Source organism: Odontomachus brunneus, unplaced genomic scaffold (assembly GCF_010583005.1).
Source record: "Odontomachus brunneus isolate Ranch 3 - 2012 unplaced genomic scaffold, Obru_v1 Obru_scaffold_164, whole genome shotgun sequence".
In the NCBI taxonomy this organism is placed as follows: Eukaryota; Metazoa; Arthropoda; class Insecta; order Hymenoptera; family Formicidae; genus Odontomachus; species Odontomachus brunneus.
Genome location: NW_022639614.1, coordinates 301,772 through 327,494, shown reverse-complemented (window position 1 = coordinate 327,494; position 25,723 = coordinate 301,772). Strand labels below are relative to the sequence as shown.

The 25,723-nt window shown below is 34.7% G+C and overlaps 1 protein-coding gene across 5 annotated transcripts in view; it reads left to right on the top strand.

Annotated features, from left to right (window-relative positions):
* Window positions 1-144: 144 nt before the first annotated feature.
* The window catches only part of LOC116850999 (activating transcription factor 3), a 73,022-nt gene continuing 47,443 nt past the window's right edge, over window positions 145-25,723 (top strand). For 3 of the 5 annotated variants that reach the window (XM_032829949.1, XM_032829951.1, XM_032829946.1), the window contains exon 1: window positions 11,956-12,281. The gene's annotated coding sequence lies outside the window, so the exon portion shown is untranslated. Of the gene's footprint in view, window positions 325-409; window positions 518-11,955; window positions 12,282-25,723 lie in introns of those variants that run through there. The other 2 variants (XM_032829950.1, XM_032829947.1) reach the window with 1 other exon arrangement.

Genomic DNA, 25,723 nt, shown 5'->3' with positions numbered 1-25,723 from the left:
AAGCACGGGGAAGGAGACGAGAAAAGAGGCCGAATAGTGCGGAGAGTGCGCGGAAAAAGTGCGGGCGGTGCGGAGCATGCGCAGTCGCGGATGCCGCCATTTCAAATTCGAAATATCTGAGTATCGTCGCGTCAGTCTTCGCGCGCGCACCACTTGTCGATAGTCGTGTCCGCTTCGTCCGCGTCGTCGCGATTGTTCATTACGGAGTGAAGATGCGAAGCGAGTGCGAGAAGAAAGCGATCTCCCGCGGAACTCGGCATCCTCGAGCGCATCCGCACAACGAGAATTCTCGGACGAGTCGCACAATACACCGTGACTTTGCAAGTACGCATTCCGGGCAGCGAAGATCGGTGGTTTGCATAAAATGACGTCTCATTAATTCCTCGCTTCTCCGCTTTTTCTTTTTCAGAGTGAGCTCACATCCAGACGTCGCGGCGTCGACGGGAACACATCGATAGCGGGGACGTCAATAGGGAATGCTTCTTCGCCGAAATATCAAGGTCCTCGAAATATCAAGGTTAGCGTCGACGCGACGGAACGCTCTTAGGCTCGTATTAATAGTTGTCACTTGAAGCTTGTCTCACGTGAGATGCCCTGATCTAAATTTAGAATTGTATTTCACTTTTTTACTTGAATCATGTAACGTGCAACGTTATATTTGTAATCGTAATTTGACTAAAAACTCGCCTTTAGATTAATGCTAACTCTTCAAATCTAAGTATCTCACCTGAGACAAATGACGACTATTAGAGTTATACTAACGGCACATATTAGTTGGCCAACGGTTAGCCACTGTTGATTCTCCATTGGCCGCTATAGATTCAACATTGGCCCGATGTTTTGTGCTGCTCGGGTAGTTATTTGAAACTTGCCTTAGGTGAGATACTCAGCTTTGAATTTAGAATTAGATATAAATATTTTAGCTAAATCGCGATTATATATATATATATATATATATATATATATATATATATATATATACACACAAATGTAATGTCGCATATATATTATGTGATCCAAATAAAAAACTCAAATCTAACCTAAATTCCTATCCAAGTATCTTACGTGGGATAAATTCTAAGTAATAACTATTAATATCGATCTTAATATGGTTCTAAGGCTCATATTAATAGTTATATATTATTTAAAACTCGTCTCCAGTAAGATACTCAGATTTTAATTCAGAGATGAGAATTTTTCAGTTTAATCGCGGTTACAGGTACAAATATCACATTTATTTAATACCACATTTATTAATTAAACTGAGAAATTAGAATCTAACTTTGAATATCTCACAAATCTGAGTGTCTCACATGAAACAAGTTCCAGATGGTGACTATTAATACGAGCCTTAGACAAGCGCGAATGTTTTCTTTCATGTTCATGTCGTGGAATGTCAGGTCATTCCGTAACTATTGATTTTGGCTATGTCACTGATGTCGCGAGACAACGTTTCGCGAAGGATTTGTTTAGAAATTAACGGCTGTGGTGACGTGATGGCGGTGATAGTGTAATTAATAGCCACTTGCTGCAAGAGAAATGTCTCTTGCCTTGAAAAGAGAGGGCGACAACGATATTATCTTTGCGATAGACGCTATTTCGTGGACATTACGTCATATTGCGCGACCGTTGCATAGTATTACGTTATGAATATTAATAGCGTTATGATTTAATTGCGACAAAATTAAATCTGATAAGATGTATAGTATTATTTTTGGAGACATTATGTTAATTGTACGGATAGATGGAACTTAATTGAATGAATATTTTGAAATGTTTTAATATTTATTATATATTTATTCTGATGAATAATAAATATTCATCTATTGATAAATAATAACGAAGTTGTTATTATTGTTTCATGTGGGGGGAAAATAATTAAAAGAAATTTATTTCCAAATTGTAATTTAAACGGTGCAGCAAAAAGGATCTAAAGTTTATGTTTATGAATTTTTTTTATAATTTTGCGACACAATATCTAATGTTTACGAATTTGAACTTTTATTACAAGTTTTTATTACATATTACATATTATATTATTTTTTACAAATATGAATTTAATTTCTATTTTTAATAAATATGACAATGAGTTTAAGAAAATATTTATAAACAAAAATCTTCTTAATATTGTATTTTTTGTATTTTCTAAATTTTTTAAAGTGAAATTTCAATTAAAAATAGAATAAAACTATGGAGTCACTGAAGTTTTGTAACTTTGCACTCATATAAGATGAAGCACTCAGTTATTGACATCTTCTCTAATCATTGACACTATAAAAAAATTTGATTTTTCTTGCGACTAGTATTGCAATTAAACTTCTTATATGCATTCTATGATTCCAAAAGAGAATCTTTTAATTAACTTTACTAATACTGCGAATAAATGTTGTAAGAATAACCAGATTTTACTAGAGTGTAAATAGCTAAGAGGGGTGTCAATAATTGGGTATTTTATCCTACAGTGAATTCTCTACTCTGAATCGTCGACTAAATATTTTTACTGGAAATTGAAAAGTGAATCTGATACACTGCACTGTCACAGTAATATATTCAATCTTATCAATTGATTGATTGATTCGTTTATATGCAGTTAGATTCCACTCTAAGCTTAAGTGAAATATATATCCTTGCGATTTCAAATGACAGTATTTTCACTTTTGCTTCTAAGCAAGATGTCATTTTTCACTCATTTTGAATGAGATCCCACTCCAAGAAATTTAGGTCTGTAATAGTCGTTACTTGAAATTTATCTCAAGTAAGTACTCCGATCTGAATGTAGAATTGAATGTGAGTTTTTCAGTTAAATTGCAATTACAAATATAATTTCACGAATATTGTATGATTTAAATGAAAAACTCTGATATAATTCGAGATTAAAATTTGACTATCTGTCACATAAAACAAATTTCAAGTAAAGAGAGAGTCAAGTCAAGAGAGAGAAATTCCAAGTAAATATCCCACTCCAAGAAATTTAGGTCTGTAATAGTCGTTACTTGAAATTTATCTCAAGTAAGTACTCCGATCTGAATGTAGAATTGAATGTGAGTTTTTCAGTTAAATTGCAATTACAAATATAATTTCACGAATATTGTATGATTTAAATGAAAAACTCTGATATAATTCGAGATTAAAATTTGATATATCATATTTGTAAAATACTATTAATACATTAATAGAAACTTGTCTCTCAGAGACATGTCTCGTGAGATACTGGAACCTGAATTTAGAGTTATATTTGAGTTTTTTATTTGAATTATATAATATATGTGATATTACATTCGTAATTGTGATCTAACTCTAAAAGTTCATAGCTAACTCTAAATTTAAATCTGAGTCTCAGATTCTCTACTTCAGATTTGAGTAACTGATTATTAATATTGAGTAATTGATTATTAATACAAGTTAAAAGCTCGTAATTTTTATTTGAAGCTTGCCTCACGTGGGATATTTGAGCTTAGAATTAGATCTAAATTTTTCAGTTGTATTATTATGATATGTGACATTATATCTGTAATCATGATTTATCTGAGAAGAAATTCAAATCTAATTATAAATTCAAGTGTGAGTATCTCACTCGGGACACGTTTCAAGTAACAACTATTAATACAAGTCTAAGGCTCGTATTAATAGTTGTCACCTGAAACTTGTCTCATGTAAGATACATAAATAGATTTTTAGTTAGAGTTAGATACCGGTTTTCCATTTAAATTATAATACATGTGATACTTATATCTGTGATCACGACTCAATTGAAAAATTCTTAACTAAGATCTTTGAGTTCAAATGTATTTCGCTTGGGGCGAGTTTCAAGTAATAACTATTAATACGGGCCCAAGATGATTAGAAGCAAGTTCTTCTACTCGGCCCTCTCTGAGATCATTTCCAATTTGTGCAGCTGGCCGAGCGTGCGATTGAGTTCGACATATTCGCGGACACGCGTCTCTGACTAAGAGCTTAGAAACGCACCCGCCAGCTTGACACGTAAACTACGCGCCACCCAGTATTATTACTCAATGCGCTTTGCATATCTCTTCATCGTCGTCGTCGTTCGCGAGAAGAGATCGCATTAGAAAAGCGCGCCGGCGGTTTTCCTCGCAGGGGCGGACTCGCCTCAAACGCCTCAAAAGTACGCCTCAAACGGTAAAACTTTGCAAGCTCGCTTGTGACAAAACGTTCAATTGAAATTTTTATTCCGCGTCGCTCGTTCAATCTATGTCATCAAGATAGAAAAAAAGAAACTTCGATAAAAAATTATCACATTCACAAATAAAGTGAAATTCTTCATTATCACTTTGTTACTTGTTCAATTATTTGAAAAGAGAGAGAGAGAGAAGACAAATTTTAATAAAATATTCGCAAATTCGATGTTTTACAAAGTTGTAAATGCACCTTAAAGCCTCGGTAAAGATGATTAATCCATAAAAATTACCATTTTACCAATTGTTGGCCGGTAATTACAATTTTCTTGAGAACAGAGAGACAATCACAAATTCGCGGCGCGGTTTTGTGGGTCCCGTTGGGACCTCAGGACGACAGGCCCGGTCCGTTTAGCCGGTAAATCCGCCACTGTTTCCGCTGCGCCGCAATAATCGCCCGTGACTAATTTTAGCGTGCGATTTTCGCATAATGCCATTGCCGGGAAACGGCGTGATTTCATAGCGGCGAGGGCAGGGCACCGCGGCATCAGCTGCAGCCTCAGCGGTGCGCTCAAGGCTTTCAAGGCTTTTCGAAAGCACCGGCTAAATTAATAGACTCGGCAAAGCCGCCGCGTTCGCGGTAGAGCTGCGTTAATGATCGTTCATTACCGTCGCTTCTATTCGCCATAAATCTCGCCCACCCACGTCTATCCACCTGAACACACGATAGACAGACTGCTCACCCGCACCTGTGACGCGATCGATCGCGGCCGGTCGATCCAGTTTGATCGACCTCAATATGAGCGAAGGGGAGGAAACGGCGAGAAAGAATTTTAAGGAGACTGCAGAGTCAGATTGCCTGAAAATTGTGCTTGTTCTTTCACAATTTTTTATGGCAAACTGAATGAATACGCGAAAGTGTTATTTTGACGTGTATTTATACAACATATAAAGAGAAGAAAAAGATAATTTTGATGATCAAATACTCGATATAAGTGTATGGTACATGCAGTTAAAATATATTTCCTTTTTCTTCTCAAGTTCGTCATTTTGCAGTAATATTTTGACTCTCGGTGATTCAATTAAGCTAAATTTTAGGAAGAAAATTTCCGTAAGCTTGTCGTTATCATGTGAATCACTGACAAACTCGTGAAAATATTTAATTTTGAAATATTAATTTTTTTACTATAAAAGAACTGAAAATTTAATAATATTCCATTAAGATATTTGCAAATTTGTTAACTTTTACTCAATTTCTATAGTGGTTCTTATAGTGGTTCACATCTTATAGTGGTTCACATGATAACGATAAGCTTACGGAAATTTTCTTCCTAAAATTCAGTTTAATTGAACCACCGAGAGTCAAAATATTACTGCAAAATGACGAACTTGACAAGAAAAAGGAAATATATTTTAACTGTATATACTATATGTATACACTTATATTCAGTATTTGATCATCAAAATTATATTTTTCTTCTCTTGATATGTTTTAATACACGTAAAAATAACACTGTCGTATATTCGTTCAGTTTGTCATTAAAAATTATGAAAAAACAAGCACAATTTTCAGGCAATTTGACCCTTCAGTCCCTTTAAAGGGACTTCCTAGTTTGATAAATAAATTTTCGATGTGACACAGTAGAAGAGACCGGGGCTATATGGCCCCAGAGGTGTGTTGTTCATGTGTTTTTTTTTAATATTTATCTTGAGAGGAATCGTGGGTACAAAAATGGTTCTTTTAGAACATAAATACTTTTCTCTGAGTTTTATTAAAATCGGAACAATATCACAGTTAAAAAATAAAAAAGATTTGGTAAAAGCAAAATAAATTGTTGAATCTCTCGAAATTTTCTATTAATATTCTTTATCGTAACTGAATATAAAATTAAGCGAGTTATTACTATATAGAAAGAACGATTTGGTTGAATCAAATAAACGCTTCTTTGGAATAGTCCAAACGAATTTTTCGATTGATCGAACAAAATTTTGTTTGAAGCAACAAAAATATTTATTTGCGGTTTAGTTCCAAAGAAATATTTTTGTTGTGTCAACCAAATAATTTGTTTGGACTATTCCAAAGAAACATTTATTTGATTCAATAAATCGTTCTCTCTTGTGTAGAATGAGATTTCTTGCAAGTGTATGATATACTATTTCTATGCACTATTCATTTATAAGATGGTTAAAATGGAGCATATGGGCCGATGAGATAAAGTTGACCCATAATTAAAGACCGGCAGGAAGGCTGTGAAGACCTTTCGCGGAGCGAAGTAATTAACATCAGTGAAGTTCTTCTTTTATTAGTTTAATCAAAAACATTTTTACTGATTAACTCTTTGAGCCATTATATTGTTTCTATACATTGTCATAAATATAAAAACTAAAAATAAATAAAAAATAATTTGAATGTTCAATTATTAAATTATTATAAGCAAATAAAAATGAAAAGGGCACTTTCTTCAGACAAAAATCATTTTAGGACTTATTATCAGGAATCCAGACCTCTAAAACTACTAATTAGGATACATATTTTATATGTGACCTTCTTTACTTCGCGCTACTGGACAACTGAACTCTGATATCAGAACAAAACCATTGCTGCATGTTCGTATTTTAGTTATTACAAAACAAAATATACGGTTGACAGGGTCGTCGCGGATATTAATATATAAAAGAAGATTGCCTCTATCATGTTTATACAATCAGTTACAACAATTAGTTGTCTGAGAAGTTGTAACTTTAAAATTAAAATAAAATATAAGGCATCTAGCCTCGGTCTCCCCTACTCTTTCTCTTAATCCTTCGAACCATATATTTAATTTCTCAGTAAAGTTTCTTCAAATTTGGCATATGGAATATTCCGGGCTAATCATGAATTTGAGATAAAAAAGTTAAAATTCGAAATGGTGAGTTCAATATAGCGATTATATAAGTTTTCAAAATTAGCAATCTTGTTTTTAGCAATTAACAAATAATCCGGAAATAACATTTTCTTAACATGGTAAAGAGATATTTGCGTTTCTGACAAACAGCTTGCAGCAAATATATTATCAATATTTAAATTGTTTATTGTAAAAAATAGGACTTCCAAAAACTTAAAAAAAATATAAAATATTGTTAATTAATATTGTCCTTAATAAACCGTTAATATTTTGATGTATCGATTTCTGATAGTAAGTCCTAAAAAGATTTTTGTCTGAAGAAAGTGCCCTTTTTATTTTTCTTGTTTGCTTATAATAATTTAACAATTAAATATTCAAATTATTTTTTATTTACTTTTAGTTACTTATATTTATGACAGTGTATAGAAACAATATAATGGCTAATGGCTCAAAAAGTTAATAAGTAAAAATGTTTTTGATTAAACTAATAAAAGAAGAATTTCATTTATATTAATTATTGAGTATTCATAGATTTTCAGTAGAAACACTTCCACTTTACTTTTTAAAGTATAATTAATGTGTATTTTTCACTGAAAAGTTATAACTGTTAATTCAGTTAGAAGTATAGCACTGCAATAAGTAAAATTACACTGATTGGACCAGTTAATAGTAACGACTATATATTAATGCGTTTTGCAAACATTGACAGTGTCATTACACGCAAGGTGCATGGAAGTCGTTAATTCCATCATCACGAATGCAGAAATTTAGATTTAGCATAACGTATAACAAATCTGTTTATTACGTAATATACAGTGAAATTTTATTTTCACTGGTCGAAATCAGTTTGATATAAAATGGAGCAGTAAACTGGAACAGTAAAGTGTTTTCACCAAAAATCAGTGTATTAATCATCGGTAAATTAGTTCTTTTTCTAATTCAATCAGAAATATTTTTATTGATTTGCTTTAGAAAAATACTAAACTGTCTCATATTTTACGGATTTTGGTTAGTGTACCAAGTATATTGTGCCAAATCTAACTTTCTGTGCTCGTGGCGATATAATTAACACGGCTTCTATGCGTCTTGCGTGCGATGACACTGTCTGCGTTTGAAAAGTATATCAATAATAGGAGCAGAGTGGAAAATTCACTCTATATGAGTGAAAAATCATTTAAATTCGCGAAATCATTCAAATTCGCGAATAATTCAATGATCACTGCTCTCTTAAAATAAATCAATATTTCCGATTGAATCAGTAAAAAAAATATTTCGTCGATAATCAGTGAATATTCATTGATTTTCAATGGAAACATTTTACTGGTCCATTTTATATCTTACTGGCTTTTACCAATAAAAGTGAGATTTCAACAGTACACAAATTTATTATACGCTGTGCTAAATTTAACTTTATGCATTGTGGCGGATGGAATTAATTGTAATAAACAATTAACGGCATCTACGTGATTTGTACGATGATAATGTTTGTGTTTGCAAATTATATTAATGATAGGAACAATCGGTATTATTAATTGATTCTTTCAGCGAAAATTTACTGACTAACATTTATAACAGTTATAAATGATATAAGCATATCAGTATATAAGCATTTCAGTGATTGTACTTTTGAGAGTATGCGGTTCTCACAAAGGCATACAGACTCACCGCCATCGATAATGTTCCTCGAGTGACTTTTTTATTCGATTAATTACAAGATCAAACCGCATAACACGCGATTGGGAAATAAATTAACCAGAGGAAGGGTGACAAAATGAATAATGAGGAATTTCAGTATTCGTGAATGTGGTAATATTTTAATGAAATTCTAATGTGAAATCTCTCTTTTGATAAATTTAATGAGCGGCGCGGGATAAACGTTTTAATGAAATCTTATCGTTAGATTGTAAGATATCTCAGGGATCGAGTATCGACACTTTTTATCTCCTGCTTAGGATTATTCTAAAAGAGAAACCGGCTCTATTACAAAATTCGTTGTGAATTAGAGAATCGTTGCGAAGGCATTCTCCAAAATTTCCTGGCGCGCAATTTCACTTAAATGAACGAAAATTGAGACGATGTAATAACGAAAATATTGCCACGCCAAGTTGTAAAACAAGTGAATATTTGTACTCAAGCTTAGAATGGGTACTGATTCCATATAAGAGAATGTTTCCATCAATCAGAATGAATTTTGTTTCTGTAACAGTGGAATACATCAAATTCGTTCTTCTAATTTTGAGTAAAGATATGCACTCGACGATTTAGAATGTAGGATTCATTTTATATGAGTGAAGAATCACCCGAATTTGATTAACTCAGCGGTCAGTCTATTTTTTGAGCGTAATTTTATTCAAAAAAATTTAAAGCGTATTCTCTAAATTTCTTGGTGTAAAAGTTCACTCGAAACGAATAAAAATTCACTCGAAGCAATAATGTAAATACCTGCACTCGGAATCGTAAGAGTGAATGTTTCGCTCACAAGTTTATGGTGTCTTCTGAGAGAGAGACGTTATATGCTGAAAGAATATTATTTTCTTTTAGTATGTGACTTTCAATATTTTTCAGTTTCTTTTTTTATATATAAATTCTTTAAAATTTTACTATATGTATTTTTAGTAGCGCTATAGACTGTTAATAAGGTCCTTGGTTAGAAATATGATAAATTTCATTGAAAACAAAGCTATTTTTATTACATATAAAAATTATATATATTGGATTAACTATATACATATATAACTATATATATTGAAGTAAATGTTACGTACTTGAGGTATTTCGTAAGTTTGTAAATCCGCAAATCTATCATAAGCTCATCTTTTACAACACAAAATTTATTTAAAATACATTCTGAATCTTAAGTTTAGCATTTCAATCAAGAATGTTAAATTGAAACAAAAATTTGATTTGCTTACTACAAAGTATCGAAACAACTTTTTCTTCGACAAAATTTTATGATATTCTTGAAAATTTCATTGAAAACAAAGCTACTTCTACTACATATAAAAACTATATATATTGGATTGAAATAAATGTTACGTACTTGAGGTATTTCGTAAGTTTGTAAATCCGCAAATCTATCATAAGCTCATCTTTTACAACACAAAATTTATTTAAAATACATTCTGAATCTTAAGTTTAGCATTTCAATCAAGAATGTTAAATTGAAACAAAAATTTGATTTGCTTACTACAAAGTATCGAAACAACTTTTTCTTCGACAAAATTTTATGATATTCTTGAAAATTTCATTGAAAACAAAGCTACTTCTACTACATATAAAAACTATATATATTGGATTGAAATAAATGTTACGTACTTGAGGTATTTCGTAAGTTTGTAAATCCGCAAATCTATCATAAGCTCATCTTTTACAACACAAAATTTATTTAAAATACATTCTGAATCTTAAGTTTAGCATTTCAATCAAGAATGTTAAATTGAAACAAAAATTTGATTTGCTTACTACAAAGTATCGAAACAACTTTTTTTTTGACAAAATTTTATGATATTCTTGAAAAGAGAAAACATTCTTCTTTTGAAGAGATGATAATAAGCTTGGAATTTTGTGATTAATATATTTTAAGACTATTACTTAGAAAATATTCTTTATTGTGAAGATTACTATTATGTAAAAGAATGCAAGTAAACAGAGTAATTGCTTTTCTATAAATAGTAGAATGATTTTTGTATGTGTGTAGTAATATAGCAAATTTTTTAATAGCACATTTTAATCCTTAAAATATAAGTAACATATATCAGAATAGAGTATAAAATTTTACTGCAGAATGTCGATAGTGAAAATACTGTCACGCGGAATCATAAGAGTGAATGTTTGCATTCAAACTTTAGAATGTATTCTGACTCTGTACGAGTGAATGTTGCAGTTGATCGAGTGAATTTGTTCCTGCGACGGAGTGGAATACGTCAGATTTATTCTTCAATTCTGAGCGCAATTTGAGTGTAAATATTCACTCGAAATTTATACGAATAAAAGAATGGTCGAATTCGAGTAACTCGACTGTACTTTACTTATTTGAGTAACTCGACTGTTGCTTTACGAATGAGATTTTAATTAAAAAAACTTAAAGAGCACAGAGTGGTATGTGTGTGTGTTATAAGATGGTCTTCACACGATGAAATTGGTAGCTCACCAAACTGTCAAAATTGAGATCTATTACAGATGGTCTTATGCAATAATAATATAATTAATAATTTAGAATAATTTAAAACAAATATAAACAATAATGACAATAAATATAAACAATAATGATGATAATAGTAATAATATAATTATTGTAAGTCTGTCACACATACATACACATGCACACGCGCACACATACATTCATAACAGTAATGATTCTCAATTGTGTTATTAGCGTTATTAGTCGCGTTTTGTTTTATTTCTTTTTTACGCGTGACGGAAAATCACCAATAATGTTCTCAAGGATACCGATGTTCACTCGATATTCTGATCTACGCATTAGTCCCGTAATCTCACGATAGCTCCGCCGACAGCGTGTTTGTAGAATTAATTCCATGTTATCGAGCCAATTACATCTCCATCAATTGTCTAATGAAGCCGCAGTCGGTTCCGTGCTTCGCGAAGAGACGAAGGAAGGAAGGTTCCAGTCGATTCTTTTCGAAACGGGTCGCCAGTTCGCGTCGGCGACACTTTGTGTCCACTTTGCGGCCGTCGTGAACGAAAAATTCCTCGCGTTGTAAGAGGAGAACTGCGTTTCTGGCAATGTCGGCGTACTCTACGCACGCCTACTAGAAAACGCACGCGGCTCGAGTAAGAGCGAGGAAGACAGAGATAGGGAGAGAAAGAGGGAGAGGGAGCGCGTACTCTCCCTGACAGTTTCATGTCAACAAATGTCGCGGCCGCGGCGAGAAGTCGCGCCCAGTCGTCGGAGTCGGCCGAGGTCTGCCGGCGCGGTGCGTATTCGCGAGCGCTCGCGGCCAATCGCCGCGGCGGCGGACGTCAGCGCGAGCCAATCGCGGCGCGCCGCGGTGATGCGGCGCGCTAAATATAGCCGGTATATATCTAGGCCGGTCGCGACCGCGAATTATCCACAGTTGCGCGCCGGCGATCGACGGAGGAGGACGTGCGAGCGGGACGGAGTGACGGACGAGTTGACGAGTGCGACGAACGTGAAGAGAGTGCGTGGTGCGCGAAGACGACGCTGCCTCGTCGTTGTTGTTATCGTGGCTGATCGTAGTCGTAGTCGCCGTGGGTCGAGAGATCATCGAGAAAACTGGAGGTAAGGCAGAGCGGGTGGGTCGCGTACGCGACGTGAGCGCACGCGCTGCGCTTCTCCGTCAAAAGCGAAGCACGTGTCGCGCTTTTGAGATAACGAAGTCCCTCTTTATCTGTCCGATAAAACTTGAATCCAGTATGCATCTGTGTGTATGGCAAAATTAGCTATGTTAAATAGTCAATGTTCAGCGAAATTTGCCATGTGCTCGAACAACGTAGACCTTATTGACAGCTTATTCTTGCGCTACTAGAAACATCTTTCTCTCTCTTTCCCGGTGAGGTGAACTTCTCAGGGGGAAGAAATGGCGAGAAGCTATTTCAATGGAGATCTTGTTTAGTTGGATTGATGAGTGACGGAAAGGCGATGCGTGGTTCTAGAGGCCAGATTCTCCTCTGTCGATAAGGTCCCGTTTTTTATCACACGATTAATTGTAAGATCAATATTTATCAATGGGTGCGACTCTCCTCCTCCCTCGTGCAGAAACGCGCGCGCGCGCGGCTTCTCGCGACCCGTCGTAACAGCTCGCCCCGACTATTCGATTCGCGGCGGCTATTCTCGGTTCGCGGGTGCGGGCCGTGTGTTGTTGGCAGACGTTGGATTGTTTCTCGCGACTTTCGGCCAGATGCAAATTTCGGCCGGGCGTGCGTAGCCGGGACAGCGCGCACGGGTGAGAGAGATGTGCGTGACGTTGCGCACGCGAAGCGATTCGTGCGCGAACGTTCGATAAGATCGTTGCGCGTTCTGCAATTTCGTCCCGCCGGCGAAAATCCTGTGCACGGGATTACATTACTGAAGCCTATATCTCAGAATATTACAGAACAATATCGAAGATCGTCGATTGAAGATTCGAATCGGCATAAAGTCGGAAAGAACCGCGATCGAAATTTGTTAACTCATTAAATTCCAATCTCTGCATAGAGTAAAAATCACTAGAATTTTATAGCCGAATAAATCGATATTCTCCGCAATAATTTTTTATTTTATATGCACTATTTACATTTGAGGAATTGATATGTTCTGTCATAAAAAATTTGCTGTTTCCAACGAAATTTACTATGTTCTTTGACAGAATAGACCATACTGGCAGTTTACATCTTCATTAGAGATATAGAAAAATTAGAAGGAATTTATATGAAAAAGAGAGCTATATTTTTTTCGTGTAGTTTATAATTCTCAATCCTTAATCTTCAATATCTGTTCTGAACAGTTATTAAGTCCGTATCAGACTAAAGAGATTATTAGAGATTGAGAGTCGCTGATTAAAGATTGGAACTTGACCAATTCAGATATAAAAAATCAAGATTGAAATTAGTTCATTCATTGATTTCTTGTCTTTTACCTGTAGTCCTTTATTTTCATTGTCTAGTCTTATCAAGTCTGTGTCAGGTTAGCTATTGGAAATTGAGAATTATGGATTGAAGATTGTAACTTGAAACACAAGAATCCAAAGCAAGTGAAGATCAAAATTAGTTGATTTATTAAATTCTAATCTCTAGTCTGCAATATCCTTTAATCTCTAACATTCGATTTTATTAAGTCCATGTTAGACTAGGAGATTGAGGATGTTGGGTTGGAGATTGAGAGTTGTGGATTGAAGATTGGAACTTGACCAATAAGAACAAAGTAGCTAAAGATCGAAATTAGTTGATTCATTGAATCTCTAATCTGCAATCCTCAATCTCCAATATCTAGTCTGGGCAATTATTAAGCCCATGTCAGAGATTGAGGATTGTCGATTAAAGATTGGAACTGATCAATCGGACTAAGCCACTCGAGGTTAAAATTAATAGATTCCTCAAATTCTAACCCGCAATTCTTACACACAATCTCCAACATCTAATCTAAATAATAGCTACACGAAATTGCTCAGGATAATTTTCGATTAAAATAATTTCGTTATTTCCTACATTTCTATCTTGTGTTGCCTAGGAAAAATGGAAATATCCTGATCAGAAATTTTTCGTGGAATATTTTCATAGCTGTTTTGATGCTCAACACTCTGCGTACAGTAATATTTTTTGGAATGTCTAGTTAGACTTGGATTTTAAAATACCACAACTTTGTTGAAAATCAACATTTTATGAACACATTTTTTCCAAAGATATAGAAAATCAGTTATAAAACCTAATTTATAATACGCTTTTTGCTTTCTGTTTGTTGAGATATTTCAAAATATTTTTCTGACTTACGGTTTAAGTCAGAAAGAGACTAAGAGAAGAAAACAGAAAGCAAAAAGCATATCGTAGATCAGGTTTAAGATAACAGCCCAACCAAATCAAAATCTACAAACAGATTTGTGTTGCTTTGAAATTTTTTCAGGTTCTTTAAGAAAATTGGTGAGCGATCGAATATTCATTCAAATCTCAGACTTATTGTACGCGAAGGTTAACGCTCTTGACCTTCGTCTTCGGCAGTTTTGATCTATGACGTTAAAAAAGAGTGAAGAAATGCATGTCCAAAATACTGCAAAGTGCGTCGAAAAATAAAAAGATATATTAAATAATCTATATATTAAAATTAAATATATTAAAAAAATAATATACTTGCAAACGATTAGGTACATTTCTAAAATATTCCGCGAACATTTTTCTTTTGTTTTAACAGTAACAGTCTAATCAAAATTAACGTAACAAAATAATGAGGAAATATAAGTTAAAAAGGAAGGTTGTATATCATGTTAATTAACGGTCATTTATTGATTGTTGAAGCAAAAAGAAAGCATTCGCGGAGTATCTTTTAGGTGTGCTTAATCAATTGTGTCATTTTTTGGGATTTTTTATATTCTTTTATTTCGACGTACTTTACAGAAATTTTTGACGTGCATTATCTCGCTTAATCAAGAGTCCCGAGGAATCAGGAGAGCCTTAAAGCTCGTCTACACTACGCTGAGTAAGATTGTTAGTTGCAGTAAGAAATAATTTATTTCGCTTATATTCTCCCCCTATATTCTAGCTTTCTTACATAAAAAAATATTTAACTTACTCGAAAGAAAGACTATCGATGTGAAGAGTTGGAGTATAGGCGCGCGCATAAGCAAAGTATATTATTTTTATTTCTTACTTCAATTTATAGCCCAAGCTTATTATAGACAAACCTTAAAGGGACTGGAGGGTCAGATTGCCTGAAAATCGTGCTTGTTTTTTCACAATTTTTTATGGCAAACTGAATGAATATGCGAAAGTGTTATTTTGACGTGTATTTATACAAAAAATACATGTATTTATACATAAAAAGAAGAAAACTATAATTTTGATGGTCAAATACTCAATATAAGTTTATGGTATATACAGTTGAAATATATTTCGTTTTCCTTTTCAAGGTCGTCATTTTGCAATAATATCTTGACTCTCGGTAGTTCAGTTAAGCTGAATTTTATGTAAAAAATTTCCTTAAGCTGGTCGTTATCGTGTGAACTATTATAATAGAAATTGAGTAAAAGTTAACAAAATTGCAAATATCTTAATGGAATATTATTAAATTTTCCGTTCTTTTATAGTAAAAAAATTAATATTTCAAAATTAAATATTTTCATGAGTTTGTCAGTGATTCACACGATAACGATTTATGGAAATTTTCTACTTAAAATTAATTGAACCACCGAGAGTCAAGATATTATTGCAAAATGACGACCTTGAAAAGGAAAACGAAATAAATTTTAATGAAATTTTAACTGTATGTACACTTATATTGATAATTTGATCATCAGAATTATATTTTTCTTCTCTTTACATGTTGTATAAATAATCAACGTCAAAATAACACTTTCGCATATTCATTCAGTTTGTCATAAAAAATTGTGAAAGAGAACAAGCACGATTTTCAGGCAATCTGACCCTCCAGTCCTTAAAGCCCGTGTTACACTACGGATTAGAGACAGAGAATTGCGGATTGAAGATTGGAACTTGACCAATTGGAGCCAAGCAGGCCAAGACCAAAGTGCATTGATTCGTCGAAATCTAATCTTCAATCCGCAATCCTCAATTTTCAATCCTAAGACCAAATCACACTAACGATTGGTGATAGACGATTGAGATTGAAGATTGGAACTTGACCAATTGGAACCAAGGCTAAAGCTTGTTGATTCGTTAAAATCTAATCTTTAACTGTCAATCGTCAGTCGCCAATCGCTAGTGTGATTTGGCCTTTAAGGGATGCCACGTGGCTTCGAATTGACGCGTCGCTCCAGTGGAGATATCGAGCCCACGGAACTCGACCTCGGCTCGATCGGGGTTGCTACGTCCGTCGTAGGAAGGCATCAGATCAAGGTTACATCTGGTCGTAACCGTAATTATCTATAACGATATTACGCTCCGCCTGACAGAACGTTTCGCGTCGTATTCCTTTGTGAGTGACCTCGCGCAATCGATTTCGGCGATTCCGGGATCGTTCGGGATCTCGTATACACGGGCAATCCCCGGATCCATTCATCCATCTATCCGTCCGGCCGTCCGCTCGATCGATCGCTGCGATTTGGATTTAGAGCCGTGCGTGCGTGCGTGCGTGCGTGCATGCGTGCGTGTGTGTGTGTGTGTGTGTGTGTGTGTGTACGTCGGCATACACAGGTTCGCGATCGCTCAAGGTCGCGACGCCACAAAGTAGAACTTCGCGCTGCCATCGTAGTTGCGTTGTGGCCGCAAGAGCTCGCGAAAGAACGCGCGTTGTTCATGCGCGTGCTTCTCTCCCTCTTTCTTTCTCTCTCTGTACGAGCATGTGTGCGTGCGCGCGCTCTTAATCGTCGAGGAAGCATTCAGCAAACGGGATCTGAAAACTCTCTTGAAGATCAGGAGATCGAGTGAATCGCGCTCGTGGCGACTCGGGACTCTATTCTAGGCACATTTAAGGATGTGCGATTTTGCGATATGCCGCAAGCACCGCGATGTTCTTTTCTTGAATCGCAATGCGACACACAATTGGATCTTTATCGCAAAATCGTGTCTGCAATTCAAAATTATTTGTCATTTTAGTTAAATATCCCTGCAAATATCGCGCGATAATGGGACTTACACTTTTGCACTTTAACACTCATCCATTCATATCTTGATTTCACAATAAATAAGCACTTAAACAGTTTCACAATAAATAAATACCAATTACAGTTACCATTTTCCGATTTATCTAACAAATTATCTTTCATCTCCAATTTGTCTTCCTGTATATCTTATGCTATCTTTCTTGCATATTATAGCTTCTCGTTCCTATCACCTTTTCTTACATTCTTTTAAATCTATCTCTTATATTATATCAATACATTTCATCTTCCTCAGCTTTCTTTCCAAAACTTCCTCTGTATTTTACTTTTTACTTTATCTAACTCATCGTCCTATATATCCTTTTCCATCTCTTAAATTTTCATATAAAAAAATCTATACACGTGAAACATTGAATATATATATACACCCTAGTTGAGAAAGCTTTTAAATATTCATACTTATAGATATCAAAGCAATACAAATGTTCAGAATTAGATATGTGTATAAAAATTAGTATTTTTGTCTTAAATCTCGATAAATGTTTTGGGAGTTATATAAGTAAAAGAGAATACGCTCAATAAAATTTACTCATATTTAGGATTTATTTAATTTTTTTAATGTTTAAAAGAGTCTAAAATATCTCTTAAAGACGCTTAAAAAGCGTCATTTAATCTGAAACAATAAACATCTTTTAGACGTATAAAAATTATTAAAAAAATAAGCAATAGGAGCCAAATTGTAGTTACTGTTTACACATATTTACACTCAACCTTACAATTGATATTGGTTTCCTTAAGTATACGAACGTTTTGACCATAAATCATGATTTTTGAGCATCTTTAAGACGCCTATCAGAAATTTCTGCTACCCAGAAATTTCCGCAAGTACAGGTATCTTAAATATATTTAAAGCTTTTTGATTCTAAAGTTGAAACAAGATTGTGCTCACACAAGGAAAATTAAATTTGAAATTAAAAAGGCATATAGTGCATTTGCTATACGTAAAGCTCTTAGTCGCGCGCTTTCGCCTTATCGATAGCATATTCGCTGTCAAGAGAACGTAGAACGTGGCATTAAAGGCTGATCTACAATATGCTCTTTGCTTCCTGCTTCTTTCTCCTCATCTCTTTCTGACTCAAATCTCAGGCTTTAAATCAGAAAAAGACAGAAGACAAGAAACAGAACGCAAAAAGCATATTGTAAATCAGGCTTTATAGTGCGTTAGCGTGTTTCGAGAGATTGAGGCTTTTATCAGGAGCGCCGATACTCGAGAAGAAGTACCGACACTACAACGATGACGGTGTAGACGACGACGACGACGACGACGACGACGACGCGCGTGAGGTTCTCGCGTCGCCACTGGAAAACAAATTATTTTCAGGCGCTCCGAATTCTCCGAGATAATTTATTCAGAGCTAACTGCTACAAATCGCGCAACTACTAACTCTCGTCCGTCCGTTCATTGCAGCTCGTATCTCGCAAACGCGATAATAGAGACAGGCTACTTCAAAGGCGCGCGGACGTTTGCAGTTGCATATTCGTATTCGCAGCTATGCACGATACTACTTGCGACGCGAGTGTGTCGTCCCACTTCTCTGCTTCGCGAAGCGAACGTCGTTTCGATTTCGAGGATGCATTTGCCGTTGACACGCTTGAAAGTGGATTGTAGACAGGGCAGGGTAAACACACAACGATGACAGGAGACGGAGAGCGAGATGTAACGCGTTAGCAATGCGCAGCTGATAATGTTCGACTGATTGATAAACAATTCCCCCGGCGCGACGTAGCAAATGTCTATTTTGAATAATTACGCGGGAGTGATAAATTAACCTAAAATACCTAAAATAACATACGATAAATGGAGACAAATAAAAAGGCAAGCAATAATATTCGTTGCGAAACGTAGCGATGTAATGTATTCCCCAAATTCCTTGGAGTGAAATCTCACTCAGAAAATTTCACTCCAAAAATAGAGTGACTTCTGTGGCCCTTGAATTCGATTGATTTTTCATTCATATAGAGTGAGTTCTCCATTCTGGATCGGCGAGTGTATGTTTTCATTCGAACTTGGCCGTAGATAATTGCAAAAATTATCCAAGTCACATGAAGTACGCGTTTCGAGAGAAATAAAAATTTGATACATTATTTAAAAAGTATAGATAGCACTTTAATATTTTGCAATCGTTCAACAAATCATTTGCATTTTCTTTTCTTTAAGAGTACTTGACAAGCTTAATCTTAAAAAAATGAGTAAAAAGGATGCAACTAATAGAAAATTAAAATTGTTTTTAATTAATTTTAGGCGTTCAATAGGCTTGGATTTTTTTTGCTTTATGTGGAAAGACGTGTACGAACTACTTATTGGTAAAACAAAAACTCAAAAATTACAATTTTGTAGGTTGATTTATTCTTGCATAACTGTGACTTATTGAAGAATAAATCTAATATACTCCACTGTCATACGCAGAAATATATTCACAATCGATTGAAACGTTCAATCATATGGATTTTAGTTTGGACTTTAGTTTGAGTGTAACATTTACACTTTTTCGAGCGATTCCGCGTGACAGTAATTTTACTATCGCTGCGAGTAAATATACTGTCATTTTTCACTCGCTTTGAGTGACATTTCACTTTAAGAAATTTAGAGAGACAAGAAAAAAATTTAGATAGATAAATTTAGAGATTAACAGATAGTAACGATTCTCTGAGCATAAAGTCGGATAGTAAACATAAAAAGCAAAAGATCGCATATTCTCATTTTTTTCACCGTGATATTTACCTAAAAATGTATAATCTCATTCGTTTATATATGGCTTCAATAGAATTCTTTTCGAACAAACAGGAAAATATTGTAACATCTAAAAACAAAACTTGAATTGGAAGGTGTTATTTCTTGTAATCCCATTTTGCTAACTTTCGCCGAAGGAGTATCCTTTTTGCGTTGAAGAAGAATAATATTATGCGTAGAATAATTTTCTCTCTTTTACGGTTTTAGAAGAATCTTTTTGAGGCTAAGATCCTTTTGATATACAAGAGAATTCCGCTAAGAATAAGATAATACATATTTTTTTAGATGATCTCTAAAATTTCTTAGAGTAAAAAAAATTTCGTTCAAAAAAAGTGTATCCTCTAAAGTACCTTTTAAAGTGCAATGAATGTATTCTTCATTGAAATGCTACACTTATAACTGTTGGTTCAGTTATAAGTATAGCATTCAGTACAGTCAGTAAAATCTCGCTGAAAGAGAAGAGAAGAGAGTCAGTTAATAGGAGCGACTGTTTTTATTATTAATGTAGTTTTCAATGTCACAGACAGTGTCATTGTACGCAAATTGCGTGGGAGTCGTTAATTATTTATTATAATTAATTCTATCGCGTCATGTAGAGTTATATTTGGTATAACGTATAATGGAATTTGATTTTGCAATGGAATCTTACTTGTACCGATCAAAACTAATGAGATATAAGATGGAACGGTAAAGTGGGATTTGCATTGGAAATTCACTGAATATTTACTGATTACGGGCGAAATCCTTTCACTCTGATTCATTCAGAAACATTTTTACTGATTCACTTTAAGAGAGCAAAATCACTCGAATTCGAATTATTTTTCACTCATATAAAGTGAATTTTCTATTCTGAATCGTCGAGTGGATATTTTCGCTCGAAATTAAAGAGTGAATCTGATGTAATACGCAGAAACGTGTTTATTCGAATCGATTGAATCAGCTACTCACACATATGGACTCAGAATCCACTTCCAGCTTGTAGGAAACTTCACTCTTGCGACTTCAAATAATTGTACTGTCATTATCGCTTCGAGAAAACTGTAACTTTTCACTTGTTTTGCCTGAAGTTTCATTCGAAGAAATTTAGAGGAGAGTAAGATCTTTGAATTGAGATGTGAGAGGTCGGGATGTCCCGTTCGAAGTTGAGTGACTTTTCGCTCATACAGAGTAAATTTCTCTATTCTGATTCGTTAGATGTAAATATCTTTTATTCGAGATTATAGAGTGAATCTGACACACACACACACACACGCACACACACGCACACACACACACACACACACACACACACACACACACACACACCACTGTCATTGCAACAAGTTCATTTTAATTGAATAAAAAGTTCGCTCAATTTTTTTCATGGTCACTTCAAGTAAATTTTTACTCGTTTTGAGTAAGATTTTACTCCAAAAAATTTAAAGAGTACTCTCTAAAAATTCTCTCGAAGAAGTTCCATTCAAAAAGTAGAGTGACAGCCGATGATTATTTAAAATCGATTGATTTCGCACTCTTACAAAATAAATTCGTTTATTCTGAATTGTTGAATGAATATTTTCACTTGAAATTAAAGGCGAATCAGTTGGAGCTGGCCAAGTATCGCCGGCGCTATTAGGGATAATGCTCTACCATTGTGCGTTTTCTCTCGTCACATTATGCGTACGCTCGTATTTTTTTGCGGTGGCTGCTGCGGTTTCGCGCTATCTTCGCCCGAGAGTGTCAGGTATGCATGCATAATAATATCGTCCGGCGTTTATATACGACGACGAGTATCTTCTGCAGTGCGATAGCGCGCGTCGCGCTCGGCTATCGTGAATCTTTCGACGGCGGAATGAATCAGGTGTTGCATGAGACGAGACGAGATGAGATGCGATGCGATGCGATGCGATCGGATGGGATGGGCGCATCGACGATAAAAACCGTCATTACTAAATTATACGACGACCGATGCTCGGGAGAAGAGCAAAAAGCGTATCACGTACACCACCCCTCTGGTATACGCGATACGCTTTTTACGAGATTATTGAGTAAGATTGCGCGTGGGTGTAGAAAACGACACCGATTCTGCACGGTGCGGGGGAGGGATTCGTACTATCTAAATTCCTCCGAGTAGAATTTCACTCGAAAAATAGAATGACAGCCGAGTTGCTTGAAGTTGAATGACTTTTACAAAGTGAACTTTTCCATTCGTTAGATGTAAACATCTTTTATTCGAAATTGTAGAGTCAATCTGACATACATTCCATCGTCACTGCAACAAATTCATTTGAATTGAATAAATAAATACAATTAATTCATTTCAATTGAATAAAAAATTCACGTAATCTTTTTCATAGTTATTTCGAGTGAATTTTTTTTCGTTTTGAGTGAGATTTTACTTCAAGAAATTTAGAGAGTACTACATTCTTTATTAATTTCTTCTCTACATTTTTTTGAATGAAGTTTCACTTAAAAAGTAGAGTGACAACCGACTTATTTAAAACCGATTGATTTTCTATTCTTACAGAATAAATATTTTTATTCTGAATTGTTGAATATTTTCACTCGAAATTAAAAGTGAATTTGATGTATTTTATTGTCATTGGAACAAATTCATTCAAGCAATTCGCTAGAGTGGATTAAAAGTTTACTTTGAATTTGAGCAAAATATTCACTCTTGTGATTTTGCGTGACAATATTTTTTTCTTTATCATTTCGAGTGAATTTTCACTCGTTTTAAGTGAGATTTCACACCAAAAAATTCAGAAAATACTCCGTAAATTTCCTTGAGCGAAATTTTATTCGAAAAGTAGAGTGGCAGCCGAGTCATTTGGTTGATTTTCCACTAATATAGAATTAATTTTTTACTTTGAAACATGGAGTGAATATTTTAATCTTCATTTAGAGAGTGAATCTGATTTACTTTTCTGTCAATGAGACAAATTCATTCTAATTAATTAAAACATTCACTCGTGTGGATTAAGAATTGTACAGATTGTTTAAAAGATTTTACAAATTTTTTAAAAGTTTAAGTGAAATATTCACTCTTGCCATTCCGAGTGAGACTATTTTCACTACTTTCACTATTTCGAATGAATTTTTATTTATTGCAAGAAATTTAAAGATTGCAGCCTGCTATTCTGTACGATAAAGTCGAGTATCGAATTTGACATCTCTAATTTGTATTTACTGTTATGCAGTTTCATTTTTCAATTCTATCTCTGTCTCTTTTTTGTTATCGCCGCGTTATTCGCTTTGCGTCAGATTGTATGTCCCTGTCGCGTTTGCTTTCGCTGGCAAACTTCCTCTGCCATTGATAAAACCTCCGCAGAATAATAATCTTATCTCGCGCATTTGCTATGCAAAGTTACGAAGGTAACCTCGGAAAGGTGTCGTTCGTTTAGCATTTACAGCTTGGAAGGCCGGCTCGTGTACTGAGAAATTGTAATTTTTAATTGTGCAGGGCTTAGTGTAAAATACTTCTCCATATCGACTTCGCGTTAACTCAAAAAAATGGCACTGTGAACAGTAGCTCCTTAGACATCGGACACCCTCTATTTGTCCCGTCTGATCCGTGAACAACTATTCCGCGCATTTTTTTTCTCTTTTCGCGTGTCGATTTCGCGCATGGCGACCGAGACGACGGGTTAGAGCTAAATTTACGATTTTACGTCGCGAACCACACCAGGAAAAGAGGGAGAGACGCGAAAATAAAAAAAAAAAGGACAGAAGAATAAGGGGATAAAGGCGATGGCTGATTTATTAACCGGCCGACCACTACTTTAGCTTTGTTAGCTTTACGACGGATTGCAAAGTCGAGAGATGATATAACTGGATTTGTAAGCGGCGTCTTGTGGAGAAAGAGAGACGGAATGAGACGAGAGAAGCAGTAGGAGGGGGAGAAGGAGGAGAAGGAGAAGTAGTAATAGTAGTAGCAGTGGAAGGCGAGCGAAGGAGAGGAGAGAGGGAACGAAGAGCGAGCACGGGGAGTGAGGGTGGAGGGAGAGAAAGAGAGAAAGAAAGAGTCCATTACCGTTCAAGGGCGTCAATGTCTCGATTGAATTTAAAATGCTAATGCAATGCAGAGAAATGGCAGAGCAACTCCTTCGGATGCCGTTGGGGAAAGAGACAAGCGAGAAGAAAAGGGGGAGAGAGAGAGAAAGAGGGAGAACGATCCTGTGAGGGACAAGAAGGGTTTACCTTAGCTGCTCACACAGAAAAACGTATCCGCGGCTGATGCACGTTAAACAAACATATTGGCGAGCATATTATCGCTATGGAAGATCTACCTCGCAAGTGCGTATGTATTATTAGTTACTGGTTATTAATTAATTAGTTATTTGATAATTCGATTCTCTTCTACACGCGGAAAAATACATGCTGCTTTCAAGTGAATGTTACTTGTTTCCAATATTTCCAGTATTTCCAGTATGAGTTTACGTGTACCCGCGGTTTTATCACAAGTTCACCATAAGCATTACATTTACTCAAAATACACCCTGAATTTTAATAACTTTAACATTTTAATGAAGAATAAATGCAATAAAGAATCAAAGCAAACATTGAGTTTGCTTACTACATAAAGTTACTTTACCAACATTTCCTTTATTAAAATTTTGTGATTGTTTTGCAAAGAGAATAAATTCTTCTTTTCGGTAGGTAATAATACGTTTTTCTAAGACATGTCATGAGTATATTTGAAGAGTATATTATCGCATACGAAAGTATTCTTTGTTAAAATTAACTATTATTTAAAAGAAGGAAGATAGACTGAATAATTGTTTTCAGTAGTAGAATGATATTTTTTCCGCGTAACTATTATGTACCATGTCGTTAACATTGTATCGGCCCGTTGCACTCATTGTCAGAGAAAAAGGCGTGATGGCAACTATATGTATTTTGTATGTAAAATTAATATATGTAAGTTAATAAATGATTTTTTAGAGAATTATAGCTAAAGCCACATTATGATTAGGAGAACTAACTATTTCTCGTAACCATTTGGCTTCAGTTGCAATGTAAATACAAAATAGTTTATTCAATTACATATATAATTCTACATATACACTAAGAGAAGGAATATCTAAAAATTAGTAAAGATATTTACTTTGTGTGAGTTTTAAATGTTTATTTAAATTTAAATTCTTTGACTTAAATAGAATAAATAATTGTATTTTTATGAAAAACTAAAGGTTTTCTTAAGGTCTTAAGAAAATATATATTTTCTTGTTTGAGACATATTTTATATTAGTACAAGTAAATGTGCTGTTTTTTAGTACTCCCACCAAATGAATATTTACTAATCTTTAGATTTTTTCCCTCTGTGGACAGAAGTTGTCACCTATATAATTGTTACTACCATATATTTTTTCTGAGCGTGAGAGTAACTAAATTTCACTGTACCATATTTCTCGTTTTTTTCTTTTTAAAGTGACTTGGCTTCCTGAGGAACTGTGTTTGAGAGACGAGAAACGGGAATGTAAATTCTTGACTTTTAATCTACTTTGTCTCGACGAAATTTTACCGATAGATTTTTTTTTAATTCTTATACATCAAGGATATTTAGCTTTTTGATATTTTCCTCTAAAATGAATTCGAGCGTTTGAAGTATTAATCACCGACGTGGACAAGCATTTTCGCGATGGGTGTTACGGGGAATTTTGTGAGAGTGCGAAATAGAGAGAGAGAGAGAGAGAGGGGGGGGGG